Raw genomic sequence first — 7,646 nt, 5'->3', positions numbered from 1 at the left:
AAATCAATCACAAGCACAACTATGTCAACCAATCTAATTGCAACAACTTAATCAATCAAGAATCATAAACTAGAAAACATCATCAATCAAGCATGCTTCCCCTTCCCCCTAGCTACTAATCTACTCACTAGACATAACAAAATTGAAAAACAAAACAAATTGAATCACAAATTTCATCATTTCAAGCTTAATCAAAGAGAAAATCAAATCAAACAAACTTTCAAACCAAAGATTAACAATCAAATCAATCATTCAAGAATTAAAGGTATAATCAAGCAAAAAGTAAATTCAAGGGAAGAAATTCTCACTAATTATCATTGATTAAGGAAGAAATACAAGCTTAATGAAGTAATTTGAAGTACAAATAAAGTATTCAAGTGTTTTTCTCTCTACTTTCTCTCTCTACTAAATCTGGAAAAATATATCACGTACTAGAAAAAACGTCATCCCCTAAAAAGGAAAGGTCAAAGGTATTTATGGCAAGAGAAACATAAGGGGACGGGGAGCCATGGTGCGTGCGCACAGTAGGCCCGTGCACACGCACAGGGGGGTCAGCGTGCGCGCACCCTTGCTGCATGCTCGGTGTGCGGCTCCCCTTATTGCTAGCTCGTGGCCCCTTTATATGAAGCTTCGATCCTAGCGCTCTCATGCATCCTTATAGTCGACGCTCTCATGTGATGCCCGCGAGGAGGGCAGCCTTGAAAACTTCATTTTTGCGCGTTCATGACCAAGACATGTGATGATGGTGATGCACGAGAGCGCCAAAGCCAAAAGTGGGAGCTTGCCTCTCAACTTGCACATAAGCCAATCGAAAGATGCGAAAGCTTGTCCCTAGCATCCAAAAGACTTGGAAAGCCTTCCAAAATGAATCCTGAGGCCGAGCAAGTCCTATAAAGAAAGAAAATAGACCAATTAAAAAGGAAAAGACGAAAATACCCTTAAAATGCAAGAAATTGCAAAGTAAAGGGAATGAAGGAACTTAATCATAAAAGATCATAACTAAAGCCTTATTTGGAGATAAAAGCTATAAAATATAAGAAAAACATCCTAAAATGTATTTCATGACTTATCCCTTTTGGCCATGTCAGTTCCAAACTACTCTTGGTTGATAAGTCACATCTAATGTATTTCATGACTTATCCCTTTTGCCACAACATCTATTAACTCCTTACCGATATTGTTGAGTTTAAACAAAAATAATGTGTATATTTAATATACCTTACTTCCCTAGGAAAATATGATGCTTTTCTTTGGCATAGCTCATCAACGATTTTCGAAGTTTTAGTAAGTGTCATTTTGGAATGGCAATTTTAACTCAATATTCCTAAGGACTTAGGGTTTCTATGTTGGTTTGGTTTAAGTGAATTTATCTAATCATTCAACATAATAAATCCAATAGCATGCATAATATCAAAGGCATATACAAATAAATTCATAATAAACCTAGTATAGCCCCTTGAACTTGGTCTTGAAGCATCCAATCTTCAAACTTCAAGGTCTCCTTGGCTTCTTTTACGCCGTCTTCAAAGAATCGCCACCCTTTACTTGGCCTTCAAAGAATCCAAGTACTAGTACTAAGAAGTAATCTAAACTAACTAAGTACAAAATTACTTAATAGCACACAATTCGTATTTAGATTTACAAAATTATAACACTGCTCGCAGTAAGTATTTTCTATCCTAGTCAGGCTATACTAGTCACTTTCATAAAACCTGCACAAGAGCATATCTAATATACCATTCACCCATTCACTTCTAAAGTGAGTGACCTGTGTAAATTTTACAAATGATACAAGCAATACCATAAAGCACAATACCATAAAGCCATGAATCGATAAATAACGCACACTTGTTACTAACTTAAGATAATCAAGTTAATAAACCTAATAAAAACGAGTCGAGCTATTTGACCAATCTATACTTAGTATTTAAAAACTCAAACCAAAAAGACATGTGTCCTCATCCTATTACACTTCTCCATCTTCTTTTCCAAGCCAATGTGCCACATGTCATCTAATATGTTTAATTTTTTTTATTACAATATCTTTCTTCACTCTTTCATTAAACCCTTCATCTTCATCTCCCATCTACAATTCAACCTTTTCCTTTTTCTTATTTAATTTTAGTTCCTCTCACCTTCTTTTTTACAAAGCTTCATTTTGAATCAAAGTCTAAAAAGATAAATTTCTTTAATCATGGTTTTTGTTACACATTACACCCATACTAATTTATTGATATTTCCTCACTCATCTCTCAATACAATTATCTATGAACAACCCGTGCATTGCACGGGACAGAAGGCTAGTTATGTTAAATAAAGAACTCCCTAAACACACAAACGCTTAAACGCCCAAAATCAATTAATAACGCTCCCACCTACACTCTCATTAAATTAATTCAATTTAATTTAATTAAATCGAATAAAGCCATTTTTGTCAAAAATAACCGATTTCGAGAAAAACCAAGGTCGTGTCTCATTTAATAACAAAACCGAGGGCTAATAGTTCTTGAGTGGCCTTGACCCACTTGTAATAGGTAGCGCTAGCCCAACTAGCACGCTGCTTCTTGGTGCTGCCTTGCAGCTCAGCATTGTACACATTAGTGGGCTGGACGCTGCCAAGCAGCCCTTACACCAGCACACACTACACCACATAGCATGTGTGTGAACAGCTGGCGCTGGGGCACATCGCACTTCTGGCACGCATCCCTTCTACCCCTTTGCTCGCACACACCACACCACAACCCTCGCCAGCAGCTTTCATGTGGGCTGCGCAAGCAGCCCCTATTGGCCGAGAGGGTGCAATAAGGCTCCAAGCCTCATTTTTGGTGCAAGCTTTTGGGTTTTTATTCTTCAAAATTTGTGTGACGTTTTTAATTCCAAATCCAATTTCCAAATTAACATTTGAACATTTTGAATGAATTTAAACTCCAACTAAATTTAATCCAAATAGGTACAACATTCAGAATTATTCATAAGATTCAATCTCTAATAATTTTAAAGGCATTTCAAACAAAAAAAAATTAGGGTACGCTTCATAATTATATTAAGTCATCTGATGATTAATATAATTATGATTTTTAACAAACTAAACAAATAAATAATTTAACCATCCAATGAAAAATTGGTTTATTCAATTAAGACTAAACAAGTTTGAATCTTTCAAACATCCAATGCTATAAAACATTCAAACTCAATCATGAACATCACTAATTACAAATCGATTTTGAAAAATTCATTATTTGTTCATTTTAGGGTTTTTGATATCAAGATTAAACTACTAATCCAATAAAGTTCCAATCTTTGAACAAAAGGGAGGTCAATTGTCATATTCCAACAATAACCACATTACTCAAAACAATCCAATTGCAACATTCAAGTAAGTTCATGGTTTAGGTGGAATTTGGAAACCCTAAATAAATCATCCAAAATTTACCAAATATCATGCATTAATTAGAGCATAAGTTCAGTGGATTACACATGTAATCATTCATATAATCAACATTTACATGCTACAATCAATTAAGGTCCAAATATTTAAAATTTTATCGTTCTAAACTAAAAATCCTCTGAAAAACACATTTCTAAAAATCTTATGGCCTCGGGAAGGTGTTTTTGTTGGATTTTAGAAAGTCCGACTTTTTGCGGAACAAAACTAGACCCGCACACAATTAATATAACTAAAAAGCATAATTAACAAGATAAAGAGAAAAGACAATATTACCCTAGATGCGTGCTTCGCTCGCTCAACGAGCTCTTACTTGGAAAGCTTCGAGTCCCGCACGTGCGTAGACCTCTGATATAAATCCACCCCCAACTCGACCCGTCCGGTCTCCACTCGGAGTTAGCCGAGCTAGACCAAGAATAAACTTACTCGAGTTTAATGAACTTAAAGGTTTTCTCTCTTTGGAGATGCCTTATTGAGTTCAACTCAAGTGATTTTATCAAATCCCAATACATGGGTATTTATAGAGAATTCCGACAAACATTCCACTCTACCATCAATGTGGGAGAGTTGGTAAAAATCATTTTTTCCATTTTATTTTAATTCAAAAATAAAAGAAAAAGGCAAAGCAATAATTAACAAACAGGTGTAAAACAAGGAGGGAGAGAATAGGTGAGGACCACAAGGGGGGCGACCAAAGCCTTGATCCCCAAGCTTCCCCAATCCGCCCTCACCCTTTCTCTCGGCTCCAATAGCAGCCCGCCAGCTGGCCGCAGCCAGCCTTAGGTGCCAAGGCTACCACGCTGGCGCCTGGCTCTTGGCTAGGCCAGCTGGCTGGCGACACGAAGGCCCAGCACGTTGTCCGTGTGTGCGGGCTGCTGGCCGCAAGGCCTGCCAGCTTGCCCCAGCAAGCCACGCTTTGATACGGGCTGCTGGGTGTTGTTGTGTGGGCACTTGCGCGCCACAACTTGCTGGCCAGTGCACTAATCCGCACATGCGTGCAGCAAGCCATGCACATGGTGCGAGCTGCTGGTGCGCTTATGTGCGGTTGGTGCGTGCTGCTAGCGTGCCAGCATGCCATGCCCTTAGAACTCGGTTTACTCGGGGCATTCCGATGCTAGGGGTATTTTGGTAATTTGTTAATTAATTAATTTTTACCGTCTCGTCTTTTATTGATTCGACTCGACTTGTGACGCTCGGTCTCGACGCTCCTAGCTTGATTTCCGATGTCTATGTTCATAATACTCATGAATTAGTATTAGTTGCTTTCGGATTAATTCGTCATGACGGATCATTAGTTAGTTGCTTGGGTGTGACCTGAAGGGTTCAGTCAAGATTAAGTTGTAATATTAGTTATACATTAATATTACTAATTGGAAGCGGCCTCCAAGTAGGCATTTCGATCACTTGACCTCACTAGACTTCATTCCTATCAGTTTTCACTACGACATGGTAGAATTTGATTTAGAATGCATTTATTTCACACCCAAAAATCACTATTTTTTCGTCGAAATCTGGGTTCGTATTGAAATCGTAATATTTATCTGATTTTCATCCAATGATAAACCGAAACTCTAATCTAATTAGGTACTATTCCAGATTTTTAATCCAATTTTAAATCCCCTTAATTAATTTTAATCATAATATTTAAATATAAAAGGCTTGTGATACCATTGATGGGTTTTACGGTGTTCTAAACACCGTGTGGAACCAAAACCCGTCCCGCACCAATGAATAAATTAATACGACTAAAACATGTAAACACATAAACACATAATCGGGTATAGTGGATATACCTTTGAAGTGTACTTCTCACGAACCACGAGCTCAGCCCTTGAAAACTACAACTACGGGAGCGAGAATTCCACGTGTGATTCCTCCAACACGTCTCACCCACATGACTTAACTTCATCGAGACTCGGTAGCTTAGACCGAATAACAACATCACTTAGAGATTCGAACTCAAGGTATCTCACTCTTAAATGGAGATGCCTAGAGTCCAACTCTCTTACAAATCCACAAAAAACTAAGGGGTATTTATAGAGGTCGGATCACCATAAAAAAACCAAAACCTTAGCTAATTAATTTAATTCTAAAATAAATTAAATAACCAAGACAAATAATCAATCAACACTTGTCCAATTCTTAGGAGGGTTAGGTGACAAGGTGGACCACAAGTCTCTCCTTGATCCCCAAGAAAAAACAAGCCCCACAATTCTTGGAGCCCCCATTGACCTACCTAGTCCTCGTCTGGCTAGCACCTTGCTAGGCCATCGCGAGGCTATTGCATGGGGTTTTGACTTGCAACGTGTTGTTTGGGTAATTTTCTTGCCTCGTTGATTCCTAGATTTGACTTGACGTTTGACGCTCGATTTCAACGAGTCAAACTCGAAATCCGACATTTGAGTTCAAAAAATATTTATCGACATATTTGCGCCTTTTGGATTAATATGCTCCTTAGTTTAGTTACGCGATTAAGTGTGACCCATTGGGTTCAATCAAGAGCAAGTTGTGAGATTAACTATATTAATCTCACTGATCAGAAGCGGCCTCTAGCTATGCATTCTGATTACTTGACATAACTAAATAGTTAGCTTTATTTATTAATTCTAAACCCTCTATAGGAAAAATACACTTATTGGACAAAATGTGTACAGACAACCACTTACTGATAGTTAGTTGTCAGTGTTACTATCACCGACAGTTTTTGATGATTCACCTACTATTTTCGGCCATCAGTGATTAGTTGTTTTTTAGTATTGTTATGTTGTGTAATCAACTAATCACAATATTAACAATTACATGTGCATTTAATATTCAACCGACTTAGCATAATCTAATTTGAAGCGAATTTAACTCTTGTTTATATGTCTTTTCAGTTGCAATTTATACATGTCATTATAAGAACTGAAGAAAAGCTAATTCGGGCAGTACTGTCTTTCAAGTTCAATTTTGTTCCATCATCCTCGCACCCTCCAGTCATATTTTGTGGCAACATGTAATTAGCAATCTCATGAATTGTAAATAGGATACCTTCATTAATTAAAAATCGTGGTTGTCTTTGTCCTTTTCTTTAAAGTGAAATAAAGTCCATAAACAACTTACAAAGCTACTTACAAATTGGTTGGCGGTTGTGTGTCAGTCTAATATTATTTTCGCATCTTCTTACATAAGGTACACTTCTTACGGCGCCTAGATAAAGCTCTTTTTAGACACTAGCCTTGTATCAAATGATTATGTCCCATTATTAAATTATTTGATACTTATAGCTCTTAAGAAATGTATTTTCTTTGGTATTATGACCTAAAAAGGTATGATTTGTACATGACACATGTCTTGAAGTTTTTTCTGTGAAGGCGGATGCACGATGCTCCGTACATCCGTTTTTTTTATTATTAAAAAAAAGCGGAATGAACATATAATTGTTCAGTAAAGAACATCACATGTAGTTGTTTTGTAATAAATATATAGTTGTTTTATAAAGAACATAAAAGCTTGATTTTTTTGTATATATATATATATATATATATATATGTATATATGTATATAGAAAACATTTGTAATATTAATAAAGAACATAATAATATAATATAATGAATATTATTTTTATTCAACCACTATAATTTAAAGGCAAAATTCAAATAACATTTTAAAATAAACAATTAACATTATGTCATAAATAAATATACATTTTGACAATCAAAGAACATGGAGATAAACAACTTTATTTAACAACATGTTCTTTTCACTCTAGGTATATGTTCATTACATTTTAAATGTATGTTCTTTTCACTGTAACTATATATATATGTTTGCGGTTATAAAAAAAAAAAAAAAAAAAAAAAAAAAAAAAAAAAAAAAAAAAAAAAAAAAAAAAAGAAAACTATATATATGTTTATTACATTTCTGTAATATGTTCAGTCCGCTTTATAGAATATGAAAAAGAAGATTTTACTGTATTTTAATGTACATTGTATTATTTAGTACAACTTTTTTTGAATTTGTTTATTTGCTTGTTTTCTTTTTTCAAAATGTAATAATTGGTAATTTTCTTCAAGAATTTCATATTGTTTCTCATTGCAACACCAAAACCACATAAATCATAAATTAATTCCCCAAAATATACATATATATATATATATATATATATATATATATATATATGACCAAAAATTACAATTTTCAACCAAATTTATAAAAAAAC

Source organism: Chenopodium album, chromosome 11, assembly GCF_948465745.1.
Source record: "Chenopodium album chromosome 11, dcCheAlbu1.1, whole genome shotgun sequence".
Classification (NCBI taxonomy): Eukaryota; Viridiplantae; Streptophyta; class Magnoliopsida; order Caryophyllales; family Amaranthaceae; genus Chenopodium; species Chenopodium album.
Note: the sequence above shows the minus strand (reverse complement) of the source record.